Source organism: Pleurodeles waltl, unplaced genomic scaffold (genome assembly GCF_031143425.1).
Source record: "Pleurodeles waltl isolate 20211129_DDA unplaced genomic scaffold, aPleWal1.hap1.20221129 scaffold_72, whole genome shotgun sequence".
NCBI lineage: Eukaryota > Metazoa > Chordata > Amphibia > Caudata > Salamandridae > Pleurodeles > Pleurodeles waltl.
The window spans coordinates 2,802,610-2,822,598 of record NW_027150393.1 but is presented as its reverse complement, the minus strand read 5'-3'; the positions used below and the strand labels follow the sequence as shown (position 1 = coordinate 2,822,598).

Here is a 19,989-nt window from a genome sequence, read left to right as displayed (position 1 = left end):
TTGCAAATTTGGCACAGCGTCGCGCTTAGTCATTTTCTTGTAAATCTGGGCCAAAATGTCTAAAGGATAGAGGCTTTTTATGTCATGTTCGATGAAGACCATGCAAATGACTCTAGTCGTACTGCAAAAGAGAGCACCATGTGCAGTTTCTTGCTTTGGGATGTAGTCTCCCACTCTCTGTCACCAATCCTCCGAGCAGGGTCGGAGCCGTTGCATTTCTGTGCCCAGGCTCGTTGGTCTAGGGGTATGATTCTCGCTTAGGGTGCGAGAGGTCCCGGGTTCAAATCCCGGACGAGCCCATTTTAGCGGAAAACAATCAAATCCTGCTCAAAATACACACCCCTCAACATTTCTCATTTTACTCGAAGCATTGTTGCGCAAAAGATATTTTTTGCCTCAGGCGAAAAATGGATTACAATGCCTTGGCTTCCTTCCTGCTTGCTCTCAGTGCGCCCTGTGTGATGATTTCACAGGCTCTCCTTCCTGGCATTTAGGCATCAGATATTTGTCTGTCTCTGCCCGCAGCTATGGGATTTTTCAGGACGTCTGAGTGTATGCATGCTGGCCGACACCGCTGCAATTTTCACACTTACCCCTCGCATTCCGAGCAACTGCTGATAAAGTATAGAGGAAATCGTGCAAACATATGAGGGGAACTGTGCTCCTTCAGTCAAATCAGCAAGCTTGTTTCTGTAGTGTAGTGGTTATCACGTTCGCCTCACACGCGAAAAGTCCCCGGTTTGAGACCGGGCAGAAACACTTGGCAGCAGCAGCTTTTGTGTTTGCTCCCTAAAACCTCAGTCTCTCTCAATGCACACTTAGACAGAAATGACCTTTAAAAACTTGTGACCTGTGTAAAACGTGCTTTACTATTGCAGGACGCTAAAAAGTTATCTGCATCCCTCGGTGGTCGTGCATGTGCATTGTTTCTTGTTCTGTTTTTTTTTTTTTTTCTTGGCCATGTTATATTGTGGGGCCTTTAAAGCTGTGACTTTGATAGGAACATTGCAAGCGGCAAAATCAACAAGTGCAGACTGAAGAGTCCGACCTGCACACTGTTTTGGCTGTCAGGATGGCCGAGTGGTCTAAGGCGCCAGACTCAAGAGAGCTTGATCTTCAGTGAAGCTGAGCCTTCTGGTCTCTTCATGGAGGCGTGGGTTCAAATCCCACTTCTGACAGGTGTATTTTCTTCCCTTAAATCTTGCTCTGCTTGCAGAGCCAGCTCCTCAGACCACTATCTTTGGAAGCTGCTGTGGCATGTGAGGAGAAATCCACCAACCCATCGGCTGGGCCCTCAATCAAAATTCTGTGTATTACTGGAAGGGGCGTCTCAGGCACACCTTCTGTTAGAGCTGCACTTTATGACAGTAACTACCATGCTGGTTTCTACTTAAGCAGTTGATTCTATCGTTTGAAGTGAGGCTCTCCTGCCACCTTTTGGGCAAAGAAGACTCTGCCCCTGCAACAACACAGGCAGACAAGCTCAAACTAGGTTTCTTGGTTAGGTGGGCGGAGCATATTGGCAATGGTGCCTCCTCGTGACTTGCAATTTACATGAAGAAGACAGAGAGGCAGCTGGGAGTAGGCAGTACCCATGAACCCCTGAACACTGTCTTGCGACTAGCACACAATTCTGAAATGAGGCGGGGGAAAGGAGGTGATTTCCCCATCAAGGGCCATTCCGGGAAATCAGCCACCCTGCGTCTCCCAGGTGAGTGTTTCAGGCCTATGAGCCACTAATATAAATCTCGCCTGATCGAGCGCTGATCGAGCAAGTGTGCTTGAATCCAAGAGGCATGCTCCTCTGGCTCAAGAGCTAGCAGGCCCTTCAGTGCTTCTGGTTGGGAAATCTAAGGTGCAAGGGTCCATGACTAGCAGCGGGTTACAACTACCAGAAAGGGTCTGCTTTTCACATCAGTCCCCTAGTTCAGCTCACTGGCACAGGGCATTTTGACTACCTCTTGCCTTGCTAGAGACAAACAAAAAATCCTTGACAGAAAACATCAATTGCTATGGCACGCTTAGAGAGAGAGAGCCTCCAAATGGCCCTGCTTTTCTGAAAGACGCTTCAGAAGATGTTTCAAATGACTATGCAGCGGCAGTCTAGTTGGTATAGGGGTATGATTCTCGCTTCGGGTGTGAGAGGACCTTGGTTCAAATCCCAGACAAACCCCTACCTTTATAGGTTCAGTCTGTGTTTTAAACAGGAGTATTTCTGCTTTTCACTCTTGTAAGATGTCATGTTGCAATGCAATACATGCTTTATACTGGCGTCGAGACGGTTCAGCATCATGAAGGTATGCAAGATTTCTTTGCAACTGCTTTTCTGTGCTGGAGCAGCAGTGCTCGTAGGAACATTAAATGCACAGTGCTTCTCCATGGTAATTTCGGGTCCAGTTCTGAAATCACCTCTTGGAATGAAAGTGATCCCAGTTCCTTTCTTCCAAGGGAAGAGATTGTGTTCCGGAAGGCTCAGCTTTGAGCGTCATGAACATTGGCCCTCATCCTTGCATCCCAGTCCAATGCATAGCCACATAAAGCAAGCAGGTGTGTCTGTTTCCATAGTGTGGTGGTTCCAGTACAATGCATAGCCACATGAAGCAAGCCGGCAAGTGTGTCTGCTTGTGTAGTGTAGTGGTTATCATGCGCACCTCACATGCGAAAGGTCCCTGGTTCGAGTCGCTGGGCTTTTTCACAGTATTTGCATTTCCTGCCTCACCTGACAGGCAAGCTGAGATAAAAGAGACTGTGTCTATCCCTCACCATCGTGAGGTACTACGCTCCTGGGGCATCTGTCACAGCTCACCAAGAGGAGTTGCGCCAGCTTACGGCAGTCAGTTGCTCACTGTTTGACCTTTGCAATGAAGCCTGAGCCTACAGCATTCAAGCCAGCCAAGGAAGGAAGGTACGAGAGCGAAAATAGCTTTCCTGCCCTCACCAAGAACACACACCTTGAGCAAATAAAGTGCCAGACTTACAAGGCCCTATCGCCACCGAAGCATCACTTTTAGTGACGCCCCGGTGGCACTATGCACTGCGCGGTATTTACAAGATGGCGTTCAGCCACTTTTTGTGGCTTAACACCACCTTGTAAATACGGCCCCTTAGCACGCAGCGCGTTCCCTGGAAGGGGCGTGCAATGGGTGTTGTTGGGAGTGTGCCACAGCAACACCATAGCATTTTGATGCTGCTCCAGATTTAGGAGTTGGCGTAAATCTGCGTCAGCGCCAAAATCCAACGCCATCCCAGGGGTGTCGTTAGAGTGGCGCACTGAGGAGAAATGTTTTCATTTCTCCTTGTTTTTGCTCTTTCTATGTGTGATGCATTCTGCAGCACACATAGAAGTAAGAGCAAATCACCATTGAAGATTTTTTTTTGGGGCAGGAAGGTTTCCCTTCCTGCACAAAAACAATTTCCCCCTCAACGCAGTCATCCTTGTACCATGGTGCAAGAACGGCTGCGTTGGCGCTCAGCAGCTAATTTAGAGCTGGCGCAGGGGGAAGCACAGGGGTGCGCTGTATTCTACTAAATACGGCGCTTTCCTGCATTTTGAAAATGACGGCACGTGGGGCTTGCAAATTTGGCACAGCGTCGCGCTTAGTCATTTTCTTGTAAATCTGGGCCAAAATGTCTAAAGGATAGAGGCTTTTTATGTCATGTTCGATGAAGACCATGCAAATGACTCTAGTCGTACTGCAAAAGAGAGCACCATGTGCAGTTTCTTGCTTTGGGATGTAGTCTCCCACTCTCTGTCACCAATCCTCCGAGCAGGGTCGGAGCCGTTGCATTTCTGTGCCCAGGCTCGTTGGTCTAGGGGTATGATTCTCGCTTAGGGTGCGAGAGGTCCCGGGTTCAAATCCTGGACGAGCCCATTTTAGCGGAAAACAATCAAATCCTGCTCAAAATACACAACCCCTCAACATTTCTCATTTTACTCGAAGCATTGTTGCGCAAAACATATTTTTTGCCTCAGGCGAAAAATGGATTACAATGCCTTGGCTTCCTTCCTGCTTGCTCTCAGTGCGCCCTGTGTGATGATTTCACAGGCTCTCCTTCCTGGCATTTAGGCATCAGATATTTGTCTGTCTCTGCCCGCAGCTATGGGATTTTTCAGGACGTCTGAGTGTATGCATGCTGGCCGACACCGCTGCAATTTTCACACTTACCCCTCGCATTCCGAGCAACTGCTGATAAAGTATAGAGGAAATCGTGCAAACATATGAGGGGAACTGTGCTCCTTCAGTCAAATCAGCAAGCTTGTTTCTGTAGTGTAGTGGTTATCACGTTCGCCTCACACGCGAAAAGTCCCCGGTTTGAGACCGGGCAGAAACACTTGGCAGCAGCAGCTTTTGTGTTTGCTCCCTAAAACCTCAGTCTCTCTCAATGCACACTTAGACAGAAATGACCTTTAAAAACTTGTGACCTGTGTAAAACGTGCTTTACTATTGCAGGACGCTAAAAAGTTATCTGCATCCCTCGGTGGTCGTGCATGTGCATTGTTTCTTGTTCTGTTTTTTTTTTTTTTCTTGGCCATGTTATATTGTGGGGCCTTTAAAGCTGTGACTTTGATAGGAACATTGCAAGCGGCAAAATCAACAAGTGCAGACTGAAGAGTCCGACCTGCACACTGTTTTGGCTGTCAGGATGGCCGAGTGGTCTAAGGCGCCAGACTCAAGAGAGCTTGATCTTCAGTGAAGCTGAGCCTTCTGGTCTCTTCATGGAGGCGTGGGTTCAAATCCCACTTATGACAGGTGTATTTTCTTCCCTTAAATCTTGCTCTGCTTGCAGAGCCAGCTCCTCACACCACTATCTTTGGAAGCTGCTGTGGCATGTGAGGAGAAATCCACCAACCCATCGGCTGGGCCCTCATTCAAAATTCTGTGTATTACTGGAAGGGGCGTCTCAGGCACACCTTCTGTTAGAGCTGCACTTTATGACAGTAACTACCATGCTGGTTTCTACTTAAGCAGTTGATTCTATCGTTTGAAGTGAGGCTCTCCTGCCACCTTTTGGGCAAAGAAGACTCTGCCCCTGCAACAACACAGGCAGACAAGCTCAAACTAGGTTTCTTGGTTAGGTGGGCGGAGCATATTGGCAATGGTGCCTCCTCGTGACTTGCAATTTACATGAAGAAGACAGAGAGGCAGCTGGGAGTAGGCAGTACCCATGAACCCCTGAACACTGTCTTGCGACTAGCACACAATTCTGAAATGAGGCGGGGGAAAGGAGGTGATTTCCCCATCAAGGGCCATTCCGGGAAATCAGCCACCCTGCGTCTCCCAGGTGAGTGTTTCAGGCCTATGAGCCACTAATATAAATCTCGCCTGATCGAGCCTGATCGAGCGCTGACCGAGCAAGTGTGCTTGAATCCAAGAGGCATGCTCCTCTGGCTCAAGAGCTAGCAGGCCCTTCAGTGCTTCTGGTTGGGAAATCTAAGGTGCAAGGGTCCATGACTAGCAGCGGGTTACAACTACCAGAAAGGGTCTGCTTTTCACATCAGTCCCCTAGTTCAGCTCACTGGCACAGGGCATTTTGACTACCTCTTGCCTTGCTAGAGACAAAAAAAAATCCTTGACAGAAAACATCAATTGCTATGGCACGCTTAGAGAGAGAGAGCCTCCAAATGGCCCTGCTTTTCTGAAAGACGCTTCAGAAGATGTTTCAAATGACTATGCAGCGGCAGTCTAGTTGGTATAGGGGTATGATTCTCGCTTCGGGTGTGAGAGGACCTCGGTTCAAATCCCAGACAAACCCCTACCTTTAGAGGTTCAGTCTGTGTTTTAAACAGGAGTATTTCTGCTTTTCACTCTTGTAAGATGTCATGTTGCAATGCAATACATGCTTTATACTGGCGTCGAGACGGTTCAGCATCATGAAGGTATGCGAGATTTCTTTGCAACTGCTTTTCTGTGCTGGAGCAGCAGTGCTCGTAGGAACATTAAATGCACAGTGCTTCTCCATGGTAATTTCGGGTCCAGTTCTGAAATCACCTCTTGGAATGAAAGTGATCCCAGTTCCTTTCTTCCAAGGGAAGAGATTGTGTTCCGGAAGGCTCAGCTTTGAGCGTCATGAACATTGGCCCTCATCCTTGCATCCCAGTCCAATGCATAGCCACATAAAGCAAGCAGGTGTGTCTGTTTCCATAGTGTGGTGGTTCCAGTACAATGCATAGCCACATGAAGCAAGCCGGCAAGTGTGTCTGCTTGTGTAGTGTAGTGGTTATCATGCGCACCTCACATGCGAAAGGTCCCTGGTTCGAGTCGCTGGGCTTTTTCACAGTATTTGCATTTCCTGCCTCACCTGACAGGCAAGCTGAGATAAAAGAGACTGTGTCTATCCCTCACCATCGTGAGGTACTACGCTCCTGGGGCATCTGTCACAGCTCACCAAGAGGAGTTGCGCCAGCTTACGGCAGTCAGTTGCTCACTGTTTGACCTTTGCAATGAAGCCTGAGCCTACAGCATTCAAGCCAGCCAAGGAAGGAAGGTACGAGAGCGAAAATAGCTTTCCTGCCCTCACCAAGAACACACACCTTGAGCAAATAAAGTGCCAGACTTACAAGGCCCTATCGCCACCGGAGCATCACTTTTAGTGACGCCCCTGTGGCACTATGCACTGCGCGGTATTTACAAGATGGCGTTCAGCCACTTTTTGTGGCTTAACACCACCTTGTAAATACGGCCCCTTAGCACGCAGCGCGTTCCCTGGAAGGGGCGTGCAATGGGTGTTGTTGGGAGTGTGCCACAGCAACACCATAGCATTTTGATGCTGCTCCAGATTTAGGAGTTGGCGTAAATCTGCGTCAGCGCCAAACTCCAACGCCATCCCAGGGGTGTCGTTAGAGTGGCGCACTGAGGAGAAATGTTTTCATTTCTCCTTGTTTTTGCTCTTGCTATGTGTGATGCATTCTGCAGCACACATAGAAGTAAGAGCAAATCACCATTGAAGATTTTTTTTTTGGGCAGGAAGGTGTCCCTTCCTGCACAAAAACAATTTCCCCCTCAACGCAGTCATCCTTGTACCATGGTGCAAGAACGGCTGCGTTGGCGCTCAGCAGCTAATTTAGAGCTGGCGCAGGGGGAAGCACAGGGGTGCGCTGTATTCTACTAAATACGGCGCTTTCCTGCATTTTGAAAATGACGGCACGTGGGGCTTGCAAATTTGGCACAGCGTCGCGCTTAGTCATTTTCTTGTAAATCTGGGCCAAAATGTCTAAAGGATAGAGGCTTTTTATGTCATGTTCGATGAAGACCATGCAAATGACTCTAGTCGTACTGCAAAAGAGAGCACCATGTGCAGTTTCTTGCTTTGGGATGTAGTCTCCCACTCTCTGTCACCAATCCTCCGAGCAGGGTCTTAGCCGTTGCATTTCTGTGCCCAGGCTCGTTGGTCTAGGGGTATGATTCTCGCTTAGGGTGTGAGAGGTCCCGGGTTCAAATCCCGGACGAGCCCATTTTAGCGGAAAACAATCAAATCCTGCTCAAAATACACAACCCCTCAACATTTCTCATTTTACTCGAAGCATTGTTGCGCAAAACATATTTTTTGCCTCAGGCGAAAAATGGATTACAATGCCTTGGCTTCCTTCCTGCTTGCTCTCAGTGCGCCCTGTGTGATGATTTCACAGGCTCTCCTTCCTGGCATTTAGGCATCAGATATTTGTCTGTCTCTGCCCGCAGCTATGGGATTTTTCAGGACGTCAGGGTGTATGCATGCTGGCCGACACCGCTGCAATTTTCACACTTACCCCTCGCATTCCGAGCAACTGCTGATAAAGTATAGAGGAAATCGTGCAAACATATGAGGGGAACTGTGCTCCTTCAGTCAAATCAGCAAGCTTGTTTCTGTAGTGTAGTGGTTATCACGTTCGCCTCACACGCGAAAAGTCCCCGGTTTGAGACCGGGCAGAAACACATGGCAGCAGCAGCTTTTGTGTTTGCTCCCTAAAACCTCAGTCTCTCTCAATGCACACTTAGACAGAAATGACCTTTAAAAACTTGTGACCTGTTTAAAACGTGCTTTACTATTGCAGGACGCTAAAAAGTTATCTGCATCCCTCGGTGGTCGTGCATGTGCATTGTTTCTTGTTCTGTTTTTTTTTTTTTTTCTTGGCCATGTTATATTGTGGGGCCTTTAAAGCTGTGACTTTGATAGGAACATTGCAAGCGGCAAAATCAACAAGTGCAGACTGAAGAGTCCGACCTGCACACTGTTTTGGCTGTCAGGATGGCCGAGTGGTCTAAGGCGCCAGACTCAAGAGAGCTTGATCTTCAGTGAAGCTGAGCCTTCTGGTCTCTTCATGGAGGCGTGGGTTCAAATCCCACTTCTGACAGGTGTATTTTCTTCCCTTAAATCTTGCTCTGCTTGCAGAGCCAGCTCCTCACACCACTATCTTTGGAAGCTGCTGTGGCATGTGAGGAGAAATCCACCAACCCATCGGCTGGGCCCTCAATCAAAATTCTGTGTATTACTGGAAGGGGCGTCTCAGGCACACCTTCTGTTAGAGCTGCACTTTATGACAGTAACTACCATGCTGGTTTCTACTTAAGCAGTTGATTCTATCGTTTGAAGTGAGGCTCTCCTGCCACCTTTTGGGCAAAGAAGACTCTGCCCCTGCAACAACACAGGCAGACAAGCTCAAACTAGGTTTCTTGGTTAGGTGGGCGGAGCATATTGGCAATGGTGCCTCCTCGTGACTTGCAATTTACATGAAGAAGACAGAGAGGCAGCTGGGAGTAGGCAGTACCCATGAACCCCTGAACACTGTCTTGCGACTAGCACACAATTCTGAAATGAGGCGGGGGAAAGGAGGTGATTTCCCCATCAAGGGCCATTCCGGGAAATCAGCCACCCTGCGTCTCCCAGGTGAGTGTTTCAGGCCTATGAGCCACTAATATAAATCTCGCCTGATCGAGCCTGATCGAGCGCTGACCGAGCAAGTGTGCTTGAATTCAAGAGGCATGCTCCTCTGGCTCAAGAGCTAGCAGGCCCTTCAGTGCTTCTGGTTGGGAAATCTAAGGTGCAAGGGTCCATGACTAGCAGCGGGTTACAACTACCAGAAAGGGTCTGCTTTTCACATCAGTCCCCTAGTTCAGCTCACTGGCACAGGGCATTTTGACTACCTCTTGCCTTGCTAGAGACAAACAAAAAATCCTTGACAGAAAACATCAATTGCTATGGCACGCTTAGAGAGAGAGAGCCTCCAAATGGCCCTGCTTTTCTGAAAGACGCTTCAGAAGATGTTTCAAATGACTATGCAGCGGCAGTCTAGTTGGTATAGGGGTATGATTCTCGCTTCGGGTGTGAGAGGACCTCGGTTCAAATCCCAGACAAACCCCTACCTTTAGAGGTTCAGTCTGTGTTTTAAACAGGAGTATTTCTGCTTTTCACTCTTGTAAGATGTCATGTTGCAATGCAATACATGCTTTATACTGGCGTCGAGACGGTTCAGCATCATGAAGGTATGCGAGATTTCTTTGCAACTGCTTTTCTGTGCTGGAGCAGCAGTGCTCGTAGGAACATTAAATGCACAGTGCTTCTCCATGGTAATTTCGGGTCCAGTTCTGAAATCACCTCTTGGAATGAAAGTGATCCCAGTTCCTTTCTTCCAAGGGAAGAGATTGTGTTCCGGAAGGCTCAGCTTTGAGCGTCATGAACATTGGCCCTCATCCTTGCATCCCAGTCCAATGCATAGCCACATAAAGCAAGCAGGTGTGTCTGTTTCCATAGTGTGGTGGTTCCAGTACAATGCATAGCCACATGAAGCAAGCCGGCAAGTGTGTCTGCTTGTGTAGTGTAGTGGTTATCATGCGCACCTCACATGCGAAAGGTCCCTGGTTCGAGTCGCTGGGCTTTTTCACAGTATTTGCATTTCCTGCCTCACCTGACAGGCAAGCTGAGATAAAAGAGACTGTGTCTATCCCTCACCATCGTGAGGTACTACGCTCCTGGGGCATCTGTCACAGCTCACCAAGAGGAGTTGCGCCAGCTTACGGCAGTCAGTTGCTCACTGTTTGACCTTTGCAATGAAGCCTGAGCCTACAGCATTCAAGCCAGCCAAGGAAGGAAGGTACGAGAGCGAAAATAGCTTTCCTGCCCTCACCAAGAACACACACCTTGAGCAAATAAAGTGCCAGACTTACAAGGCCCTATCGCCACCGGAGCATCACTTTTAGTGACGCCTCCGGTGGCACTATGCACTGCGCGGTATTTACAAGATGGCGTTCAGCCACTTTTTGTGGCTTAACACCACCTTGTAAATACGGCCCCTTAGCACGCAGCGCGTTCCCTGGAAGGGGCGTGCAATGGGTGTTGTTGGGAGTGTGCCACAGCAACACCATAGCATTTTGATGCTGCTCCAGATTTAGGAGTTGGCGTAAATCTGCGTCAGCGCCAAAATCCAACGCCATCCCAGGGGTGTCGTTAGAGTGGCGCACTGAGGAGAAATGTTTTCATTTCTCCTTGTTTTTGCTCTTTCTATGTGTGATGCATTCTGCAGCACACATAGAAGTAAGAGCAAATCACCATTGAAGATTTTTTTTTGGGGCAGGAAGGTTTCCCTTCCTGCACAAAAACAATTTCCCCCTCAACGCAGTCATCCTTGTACCATGGTGCAAGAACGGCTGCGTTGGCGCTCAGCAGCTAATTTAGAGCTGGCGCAGGGGGAAGCACAGGGGTGCGCTGTATTCTACTAAATACGGCGCTTTCCTGCATTTTGAAAATGACGGCACGTGGGGCTTGCAAATTTGGCACAGCGTCGCGCTTAGTCATTTTCTTGTAAATCTGGGCCAAAATGTCTAAAGGATAGAGGCTTTTTATGTCATGTTCGATGAAGACCATGCAAATGACTCTAGTCGTACTGCAAAAGAGAGCACCATGTGCAGTTTCTTGCTTTGGGATGTAGTCTCCCACTCTCTGTCACCAATCCTCCGAGCAGGGTCGGAGCCGTTGCATTTCTGTGCCCAGGCTCGTTGGTCTAGGGGTATGATTCTCGCTTAGGGTGCGAGAGGTCCCGGGTTCAAATCCCGGACGAGCCCATTTTAGCGGAAAACAATCAAATCCTGCTCAAAATACACAACCCCTCAACATTTCTCATTTTACTCGAAGCATTGTTGCGCAAAACATATTTTTTGCCTCAGGCGAAAAATGGATTACAATGCCTTGGCTTCCTTCCTGCTTGCTCTCAGTGCGCCCTGTGTGATGATTTCACAGGCTCTCCTTCCTGGCATTTAGGCATCAGATATTTGTCTGTCTCTGCCCGCAGCTATGGGATTTTTCAGGACGTCTGAGTGTATGCATGCTGGCCGACACCGCTGCAATTTTCACACTTACCCCTCGCATTCCGAGCAACTGCTGATAAAGTATAGAGGAAATCGTGCAAACATATGAGGGGAACTGTGCTCCTTCAGTCAAATCAGCAAGCTTGTTTCTGTAGTGTAGTGGTTATCACGTTCGCCTCACACGCGAAAAGTCCCCGGTTTGAGACCGGGCAGAAACACTTGGCAGCAGCAGCTTTTGTGTTTGCTCCCTAAAACCTCAGTCTCTCTCAATGCACACTTAGACAGAAATGACCTTTAAAAACTTGTGACCTGTGTAAAACGTGCTTTACTATTGCAGGACGCTAAAAAGTTATCTGCATCCCTCGGTGGTCGTGCATGTGCATTGTTTCTTGTTCTGTTTTTTTTTTTTTTTCTTGGCCATGTTATATTGTGGGGCCTTTAAAGCTGTGACTTTGATAGGAACATTGCAAGCGGCAAAATCAACAAGTGCAGACTGAAGAGTCCGACCTGCACACTGTTTTGGCTGTCAGGATGGCCGAGTGGTCTAAGGCGCCAGACTCAAGAGAGCTTGATCTTCAGTGAAGCTGAGCCTTCTGGTCTCTTCATGGAGGCGTGGGTTCAAATCCCACTTCTGACAGGTGTATTTTCTTCCCTTAAATCTTGCTCTGCTTGCAGAGCCAGCTCCTCAGACCACTATCTTTGGAAGCTGCTGTGGCATGTGAGGAGAAATCCACCAACCCATCGGCTGGGCCCTCAATCAAAATTCTGTGTATTACTGGAAGGGGCGTCTCAGGCACACCTTCTGTTAGAGCTGCACTTTATGACAGTAACTACCATGCTGGTTTCTACTTAAGCAGTTGATTCTATCGTTTGAAGTGAGGCTCTCCTGCTCCTTTTGGGCAAAGAAGACTCTGCCCCTTCAACAACACAGGCAGACAAGCTCAAACTAGGTTTCTTGGTTAGGTGGGCGGAGCATATTGGCAATGGTGCCTCCTCGTGACTTGCAATTTACATGAAGAAGACAGAGAGGCAGCTGGGAGTAGGCAGTACCCATGAACCCCTGAACACTGTCTTGCGACTAGCACACAATTCTGAAATGAGGCGGGGGAAAGGAGGTGATTTCCCCATCAAGGGCCATTCCGGGAAATCAGCCACCCTGCGTCTCCCAGGTGAGTGTTTCAGGCCTATGAGCCACTAATATAAATCTCGCCTGATCGAGCCTGATTGAGCGCTGACCGAGCAAGTGTGCTTGAATCCAAGAGGCATGCTCCTCTGGCTCAAGAGCTAGCAGGCCCTTCAGTGCTTCTGGTTGGGAAATCTAAGGTGCAAGGGTCCATGACTAGCAGCGGGTTACAACTACCAGAAAGGGTCTGCTTTTCACATCAGTCCCCTAGTTCAGCTCACTGGCACAGGGCATTTTGACTACCTCTTGCCTTGCTAGAGACAAACAAAAAATCCTTGACAGAAAACATCAATTGCTATGGCACGCTTAGAGAGAGAGAGCCTCCAAATGGCCCTGCTTTTCTGAAAGACGCTTCAGAAGATGTTTCAAATGACTATGCAGCGGCAGTCTAGTTGGTATAGGGGTATGATTCTCGCTTCGGGTGTGAGAGTACCTCGGTTCAAATCCCAGACAAACCCCTACCTTTATAGGTTCAGTCTGTGTTTTAAACAGGAGTATTTCTGCTTTTCACTCTTGTAAGATGTCATGTTGCAATGCAATACATGCTTTATACTGGCGTCGAGACGGTTCAGCATCATGAAGGTATGCGAGATTTCTTTGCAACTGCTTTTCTGTGCTGGAGCAGCAGTGCTCGTAGGAACATTAAATGCACAGTGCTTCTCCATGGTAATTTCGGGTCCAGTTCTGAAATCACCTCTTGGAATGAAAGTGATCCCAGTTCCTTTCTTCCAAGGGAAGAGATTGTGTTCCGGAAGGCTCAGCTTTGAGCGTCATGAACATTGGCCCTCATCCTTGCATCCCAGTCCAATGCATAGCCACATAAAGCAAGCAGGTGTGTCTGTTTCCATAGTGTGGTGGTTCCAGTACAATGCATAGCCACATGAAGCAAGCCGGCAAGTGTGTCTGCTTGTGTAGTGTAGTGGTTATCATGCGCACCTCACATGCGAAAGGTCCCTGGTTCGAGTCGCTGGGCTTTTTCACAGTATTTGCATTTCCTGCCTCACCTGACAGGCAAGCTGAGATAAAAGAGACTGTGTCTATCCCTCACCATCGTGAGGTACTACGCTCCTGGGGCATCTGTCACAGCTCACCAAGAGGAGTTACGCCAGCTTACGGCAGTCAGTTGCTCACTGTTTGACCTTTGCAATGAAGCCTGAGCCTACAGCATTCAAGCCAGCCAAGGAAGGAAGGTACGAGAGCGAAAATAGCTTTCCTGCCCTCACCAAGAACACACACCTTGAGCAAATAAAGTGCCAGACTTACAAGGCCCTATCGCCACCGGAGCATCACTTTTAGTGACGCCCCTGTGGCACTATGCACTGCGCGGTATTTACAAGATGGCGTTCAGCCACTTTTTGTGGCTTAACACCACCTTGTAAATACGGCCCCTTAGCACGCAGCGCGTTCCCTGGAAGGGGCGTGCAATGGGTGTTGTTGGGAGTGTGCCACAGCAACACCATAGCATTTTGATGCTGCTCCAGATTTAGGAGTTGGCGTAAATCTGCGTCAGCGCCAAAATCCAACGCCATCCCAGGGGTGTCGTTAGAGTGGCGCACTGAGGAGAAATGTTTTCATTTCTCCTTGTTTTTGCTCTTGCTATGTGTGATGCATTCTGCAGCACACATAGAAGTAAGAGCAAATCACCATTGAAGATTTTTTTTTTGGGCAGGAAGGTGTCCCTTCCTGCACAAAAACAATTTCCCCCTCAACGCAGTCATCCTTGTACCATGGTGCAAGAACGGCTGCGTTGGCGCTCAGCAGCTAATTTAGAGCTGGCGCAGGGGGAAGCACAGGGGTGCGCTGTATTCTACTAAATACGGCGCTTTCCTGCATTTTGAAAATGACGGCACGTGGGGCTTGCAAATTTGGCACAGCGTCGCGCTTAGTCATTTTCTTGTAAATCTGGGCCAAAATGTCTAAAGGATAGAGGCTTTTTATGTCATGTTCGATGAAGACCATGCAAATGACTCTAGTCGTACTGCAAAAGAGAGCACCATGTGCAGTTTCTTGCTTTGGGATGTAGTCTCCCACTCTCTGTCACCAATCCTCCGAGCAGGGTCGGAGCCGTTGCATTTCTGTGCCCAGGCTCGTTGGTCTAGGGGTATGATTCTCGCTTAGGGTGCGAGAGGTCCCGGGTTCAAATCCCGGACGAGCCCATTTTAGCGGAAAACAATCAAATCCTGCTCAAAATACACAACCCCTCAACATTTCTCATTTTACTCGAAGCATTGTTGCGCAAAACATATTTTTTGCCTCAGGCGAAAAATGGATTACAATGCCTTGGCTTCCTTCCTGCTTGCTCTCAGTGCGCCCTGTGTGATGATTTCACAGGCTCTCCTTCCTGGCATTTAGGCATCAGATATTTGTCTGTCTCTGCCCGCAGCTATGGGATTTTTCAGGACGTCTGAGTGTATGCATGCTGGCCGACACCGCTGCAATTTTCACACTTACCCCTCGCATTCCGAGCAACTGCTGATAAAGTATAGAGGAAATCGTGCAAACATATGAGGGGAACTGTGCTCCTTCAGTCAAATCAGCAAGCTTGTTTCTGTAGTGTAGTGGTTATCACGTTCGCCTCACACGCGAAAAGTCCCCGGTTTGAGACCGGGCAGAAACACTTGGCAGCAGCAGCTTTTGTGTTTGCTCCCTAAAACCTCAGTCTCTCTCAATGCACACTTAGACAGAAATGACCTTTAAAAACTTGTGACCTGTGTAAAACGTGCTTTACTATTGCAGGACGCTAAAAAGTTATCTGCATCCCTCGGTGGTCGTGCATGTGCATTGTTTCTTGTTCTGTTTTTTTTTTTTTTTCTTGGCCATGTTATATTGTGGGGCCTTTAAAGCTGTGACTTTGATAGGAACATTGCAAGCGGCAAAATCAACAAGTGCAGACTGAAGAGTCCGACCTGCACACTGTTTTGGCTGTCAGGATGGCCGAGTGGTCTAAGGCGCCAGACTCAAGAGAGCTTGATCTTCAGTGAAGCTGAGCCTTCTGGTCTCTTCATGGAGGCGTGGGTTCAAATCCCACTTCTGACAGGTGTATTTTCTTCCCTTAAATCTTGCTCTGCTTGCAGAGCCAGCTCCTCAGACCACTATCTTTGGAAGCTGCTGTGGCATGTGAGGAGAAATCCACCAACCCATCGGCTGGGCCCTCAATCAAAATTCTGTGTATTACTGGAAGGGGCGTCTCAGGCACACCTTCTGTTAGAGCTGCACTTTATGACAGTAACTACCATGCTGGTTTCTACTTAAGCAGTTAATTCTATCGTTTGAAGTGAGGCTCTCCTGCCACCTTTTGGGCAAAGAAGACTCTGCCCCTGCAACAACACAGGCAGACAAGCTCAAACTAGGTTTCTTGGTTAGGTGGGCGGAGCATATTGGCAATGGTGCCTCCTCGTGACTTGCAATTTACATGAAGAAGACAGAGAGGCAGCTGGGAGTAGGCAGTACCCATGAACCCCTGAACACTGTCTTGCGACTAGCACACAATTCTGAAATGAGGCGGGGGAAAGGAGGTGATTTCCCCATCAAGGGCCATTCCGGGAAATCAGCCACCCTGCGTCTCCCAGGTGAGTGTTTCAGGCCTATGAGCCACTAATATAAATCTCGCCTGATCGAGCCTGATCGAGCGCTGACCGAGCAAGTGTGCTTGAATCCAAGAGGCATGCTCCTCTGGCTCAAGAGCTAGCAGGCCCTTCAGTGCTTCTGGTTGGGAAATCTAAGGTGCAAGGGTCCATGACTAGCAGCGGGTTACAACTACCAGAAAGGGTCTGCTTTTCACATCAGTCCCCTAGTTCAGCTCACTGGCACAGGGCATTTTGACTACCTCTTGCCTTGCTAGAGACAAACAAAAAATCCTTGACAGAAAACATCAATTGCTATGGCACGCTTAGAGAGAGAGAGCCTCCAAATGGCCCTGCTTTTCTGAAAGACGCTTCAGAAGATGTTTCAAATGACTATGCAGCGGCAGTCTAGTTGGTATAGGGGTATGATTCTCGCTTCGGGTGTGAGAGGACCTCGGTTCAAATCCCAGACAAACCCCTACCTTTAGAGGTTCAGTCTGTGTTTTAAACAGGAGTATTTCTGCTTTTCACTCTTGTAAGATGTCATGTTGCAATGCAATACATGCTTTATACTGGCGTCGAGACGGTTCAGCATCATGAAGGTATGCGAGATTTCTTTGCAACTGCTTTTCTGTGCTGGAGCAGCAGTGCTCATAGGAACATTAAATGCACAGTGCTTCTCCATGGTAATTTCGGGTCCAGTTCTGAAATCACCTCTTGGAATGAAAGTGATCCCAGTTCCTTTCTTCCAAGGGAAGAGATTGTGTTCCGGAAGGCTCAGCTTTGAGCGTCATGAACATTGGCCCTCATCCTTGCATCCCAGTCCAATGCATAGCCACATAAAGCAAGCAGGTGTGTCTGTTTCCATAGTGTGGTGGTTCCAGTACAATGCATAGCCACATGAAGCAAGCCGGCAAGTGTGTCTGCTTGTGTAGTGTAGTGGTTATCATGCGCACCTCACATGCGAAAGGTCCCTGGTTCGAGTCGCTGGGCTTTTTCACAGTATTTGCATTTCCTGCCTCACCTGACAGGCAAGCTGAGATAAAAGAGACTGTGTCTATCCCTCACCATCGTGAGGTACTACGCTCCTGGGGCATCTGTCACAGCTCACCAAGAGGAGTTGCGCCAGCTTACAGCAGTCAGTTGCTCACTGTTTGACCTTTGCAATGAAGCCTGAGCCTACAGCATTCAAGCCAGCCAAGGAAGGAAGGTACGAGAGCGAAAATAGCTTTCCTGCCCTCACCAAGAACACACACCTTGAGCAAATAAAGTGCCAGACTTACAAGGCCCTATCGCCACCGGAGCATCACTTTTAGTGACGCCTCCGGTGGCACTATGCACTGCGCGGTATTTACAAGATGGCGTTCAGCCACTTTTTGTGGCTTAACACCACCTTGTAAATACGGCCCCTTAGCACACAGCGCGTTCCCTGGAAGGGGCGTGCAATGGGTGTTGTTGGGAGTGTGCCACAGCAACACCATAGCATTTTGATGCTGCTCCAGATTTAGGAGTTGGCGTAAATCTGCGTCAGCGCCAAAATCCAACGCCATCCCAGGGGTGTCGTTAGAGTGGCGCACTGAGGAGAAATGTTTTCATTTCTCCTTGTTTTTGCTCTTTCTATGTGTGATGCATTCTGCAGCACACATAGAAGTAAGAGCAAATCACCATTGAAGATTTTTTTTTGGGGCAGGAAGGTTTCCCTTCCTGCACAAAAACAATTTCCCCCTCAACGCAGTCATCCTTGTACCATGGTGCAAGAACGGCTGCGTTGGCGCTCAGCAGCTAATTTAGAGCTGGCGCAGGGGGAAGCACAGGGGTGCGCTGTATTCTACTAAATGCGGCGCTTTCCTGCATTTTGAAAATGACGGCACGTGGGGCTTGCAAATTTGGCACAGCGTCGCGCTTAGTCATTTTCTTGTAAATCTGGGCCAAAATGTCTAAAGGATAGAGGCTTTTTATGTCATGTTCGATGAAGACCATGCAAATGACTCTAGTCGTACTGCAAAAGAGAGCACCATGTGCAGTTTCTTGCTTTGGGATGTAGTCTCCCACTCTCTGTCACCAATCCTCCGAGCAGGGTCGGAGCCGTTGCATTTCTGTGCCCAGGCTCGTTGGTCTAGGGGTATGATTCTCGCTTAGGGTGCGAGAGGTCCCGGGTTCAAATCCCGGACGAGCCCATTTTAGCGGAAAACAATCAAATCCTGCTCAAAATACACAACCCCTCAACATTTCTCATTTTACTCGAAGCATTGTTGCGCAAAACATATTTTTTGCCTCAGGCGAAAAATGGATTACAATGCCTTGGCTTCCTTCCTGCTTGCTCTCAGTGCGCCCTGTGTGATGATTTCACAGGCTCTCCTTCCTGGCATTTAGGCATCAGATATTTGTCTGTCCCTGCCCGCAGCTATGGGATTTTTCAGGACGTCTGAGTGTATGCATGCTGGCCGACACCGCTGCAATTTTCACACTTACCCCTCGCATTCCGAGCAACTGCTGATAAAGTATAGAGGAAATCGTGCAAACATATGAGGGGAACTGTGCTCCTTCAGTCAAATCAGCAAGCTTGTTTCTGTAGTGTAGTGGTTATCACGTTTGCCTCACACGCGAAAAGTCCCCGGTTTGAGACCGGGCAGAAACACTTGGCAGCAGCAGCTTTTGTGTTTGCTCCCTAAAACCTCAGTCTCTCTCAATGCACACTTAGACAGAAATGACCTTTAAAAACTTGTGACCTGTGTAAAACGTGCTTTACTATTGCAGGACGCTAAAAAGTTATCTGCATCCCTCGGTGGTCGTGCATGTGCATTGTTTCTTGTTCTGTTTTTTTTTTTTTTCTTGGCCATGTTATATTGTGGGGCCTTTAAAGCTGTGACTTTGATAGGAACATTGCAAGCGGCAAAATCAACAAGTGCAGACTGAAGAGTCCGACCTGCACACTGTTTTGGCTGTCAGGATGGCCGAGTGGTCTAAGGCGCCAGACTCAAGAGAGCTTGATCTTCAGTGAAGCTGAGCCTTCTGGTCTCTTCATGGAGGCGTGGGTTCAAATCCCACTTCTGACAGGTGTATTTTCTTCCCTTAAATCTTGCTCTGCTTGCAGAGCCAGCTCCTCAGACCACTATCTTTGGAAGCTGCTGTGGCATGTGAGGAGAAATCCACCAACCCATCGGCTGGGCCCTCAATCAAAATTCTGTGTATTACTGGAAGGGGCGTCTCAGGCACACCTTCTGTTAGAGCTGCACTTTATGACAGTAACTACCATGCTGGTTTCTACTTAAGCAGTTGATTCTATCGTTTGAAGTGAGGCTCTCCTGCCACCTTTTGGGCAAAGAAGACTCTGCCCCTGCAACAACACAGGCAGACAAGCTCAAACTAGGTTTCTTGGTTAGGTGGGCGGAGCATATTGGCAATGGTGCCTCCTCGTGACTTGCAATTTACATGAAGAAGACAGAGAGGCAGCTGGGAGTAGGCAGTACCCATGAACCCCTGAACACTGTCTTGCGACTAGCACACAATTCTGAAATGAGGCGGGGGAAAGGAGGTGATTTCCCCATCAAGGGCCATTCCGGGAAATCAGCCACCCTGCGTCTCCCAGGTGAGTGTTTCAGGCCTATGAGCCACTAATATAAATCTCGCCTGATCGAGCCTGATTGAGCGCTGACCGAGCAAGTGTGCTTGAATCCAAGAGGCATGCTCCTCTGGCTCAAGAGCTAGCAGGCCCTTCAGTGCTTCTGGTTGGGAAATCTAAGGTGCAAGGGTCCATGACTAGCAGCGGGTTACAACTACCAGAAAGGGTCTGCTTTTCACATCAGTCCCCTAGTTCAGCTCACTGGCACAGGGCATTTTGACTACCTCTTGCCTTGCTAGAGACAAACAAAAAATCCTTGACAGAAAACATCAATTGCTATGGCACGCTTAGAGAGAGAGAGCCTCCAAATGGCCCTGCTTTTCTGAAAGACGCTTCAGAAGA

General features: G+C 48.6%; 6 non-coding genes across 6 annotated transcripts; all 6 read left to right on the top strand.

Moving 5' to 3' along the window:
• Positions 1–227: 227 nt before the first annotated feature.
• On the top strand, positions 228–299 carry TRNAP-AGG (transfer RNA proline (anticodon AGG)). The gene has a single exon. It is a non-coding gene; the product is annotated as a tRNA-Pro (tRNA).
• Positions 300–3,799: 3,500 nt separating this feature from the next.
• TRNAP-AGG (transfer RNA proline (anticodon AGG)) lies at positions 3,800–3,871 on the top strand. Its single transcript has one exon. It is a non-coding gene; the product is annotated as a tRNA-Pro (tRNA).
• Positions 3,872–7,380: 3,509 nt separating this feature from the next.
• TRNAP-AGG (transfer RNA proline (anticodon AGG)) lies at positions 7,381–7,452 on the top strand. The gene has a single exon. It is a non-coding gene; the product is annotated as a tRNA-Pro (tRNA).
• A 3,512-nt stretch (positions 7,453–10,964) lies between these two features.
• On the top strand, positions 10,965–11,036 carry TRNAP-AGG (transfer RNA proline (anticodon AGG)). The gene has a single exon. It is a non-coding gene; the product is annotated as a tRNA-Pro (tRNA).
• A 3,510-nt stretch (positions 11,037–14,546) lies between these two features.
• On the top strand, positions 14,547–14,618 carry TRNAP-AGG (transfer RNA proline (anticodon AGG)). Its single transcript has one exon. It is a non-coding gene; the product is annotated as a tRNA-Pro (tRNA).
• Positions 14,619–18,130: 3,512 nt separating this feature from the next.
• Positions 18,131–18,202, top strand: TRNAP-AGG (transfer RNA proline (anticodon AGG)). Its single transcript has one exon. It is a non-coding gene; the product is annotated as a tRNA-Pro (tRNA).
• The last annotated feature ends 1,787 nt before the right edge of the window (positions 18,203–19,989 follow it).